At 38.1% G+C, this 1,445-nt stretch overlaps 1 pseudogene; it reads right to left on the reverse strand.

The window, feature by feature from the left end:
- Positions 1 to 529: 529 nt before the first annotated feature.
- On the reverse strand, positions 530 to 865 carry LOC149527881 (elongation factor 1-alpha pseudogene; annotated as a pseudogene).
- Between the last annotated feature and the right edge of the window lie 580 nt (positions 866 to 1,445).

The raw sequence follows: 1,445 nt of genomic DNA on the forward strand, positions 1-1,445 counted from the left end.
TTATATCACTACCTTTGTTATTTGTCTTCTATCAAACTTGGAACCTTTTATTTGAGAATATTGTTGTTTTCACTATGACACTTATCGCTACTTGGTCAGCCTTTGATCCATTGACCGCAAACATCTCTTTGCTTTTGGATAATTACTATCGACAATGCATAATGAATTCATTCTTTTATCATGACCAATATGAATGTCTTTAATAATTTTATTTGCCTTCAAATTTATTGCTCCAATTGATTGCCCCTGTGTGGAGTTGATCACATGCTGATGCTTCTTATTGCTCACATTATTCTTCCTTAACAACTTATGCACAAAAATATCACTAAATAGGGAATAAACTCCAAATTTTATGGTGATTTCTCCTCTTAAAACATGGGCATCCCTTTTCAATGTTGGTCTACCCTGCTCTTTCAATTTGAATGGCATCTCCTGTTCTCTATTCAATGCATGGACTCTCCCCAACTTGCACATGCTGCGTGATCAATGTTTGGATTCCCTTTAAGGCATGTGGAGCTCCTTTTTAATGCTATCTCTGCTTAAAACTCTCGTCCTTGGCAACGTGAAGCTTCCTTTTCTCCACAGCCTTGATGACACCAATGAAAATAGTCTATGGCATGTCCCTCACGCCAAAATGACCCAATGGTAGGTATTCAGAGAATGTCTCCACAACCATTGGCTTGGTTGGAATCATCTTGACAAATCCAACCTCACCATTTTTAAGGAACTTCAGTTCCTTCTCAAGCTCCTTGCCAGATCGTCTATCAAGCTTGGTCATGATCTCAGAAAACTTCACAGTAGTGTGGCATGTGTGGAAATCTAGCACTGGCGCATACCCATTTCCAATTTGGCCTAGATGGTTCATGATGATAAATTGAGCTGTGAAATTAGCAGCATCCTTGGTGGGGTCATTCTTGGATTCAGAGGCCACATATCCTCTCCTGAGATCCTTCACAACAACATTCTTGACATTGAATCCCACATTATCACCAGACAATACCTCCAATTGTTGAATCAATAATCAGCACTACACAATCAGCCCAGGATGTTCCAATAATCATGTTCTTAATGAAATCATGATGGTTAGGAGCATCAATCATAGTTTAGTAGTACCTTGTGGTCTCAAACTTGCATAGAGCAATATCACTAGTGATACCATGTTCATGCTTAACCTTTAGTTTATCAAGCACCCAAGCATGCTTGAATGACCTCTTGTTCATCTCAGCAGCTTCCCCCTTTTAAACTTAACACACATGTGGATGTTTGTTTAAAATGGCCATCTAAAAGGAATGATCTCTTTGACCAATGCTCTAATTATGCTTTTAACATCTCGTAAACTCATGGAAAAGAATATAGATGGCTCAGAAGACAAACCTCTGATCAAAATACTCATTTATCATTATTAATGCAATCTTGCATACCTTTTAAAACTTAGACCACTTATA

The sequence above is a fragment of the Cupressus sempervirens genome, unplaced genomic scaffold (genome assembly GCF_028749045.1).
Source record: "Cupressus sempervirens isolate cs-2001-9-10 unplaced genomic scaffold, ASM2874904v1 CseChr00s100001_01, whole genome shotgun sequence".
NCBI classification, from domain to species: domain Eukaryota; kingdom Viridiplantae; phylum Streptophyta; class Pinopsida; order Cupressales; family Cupressaceae; genus Cupressus; species Cupressus sempervirens.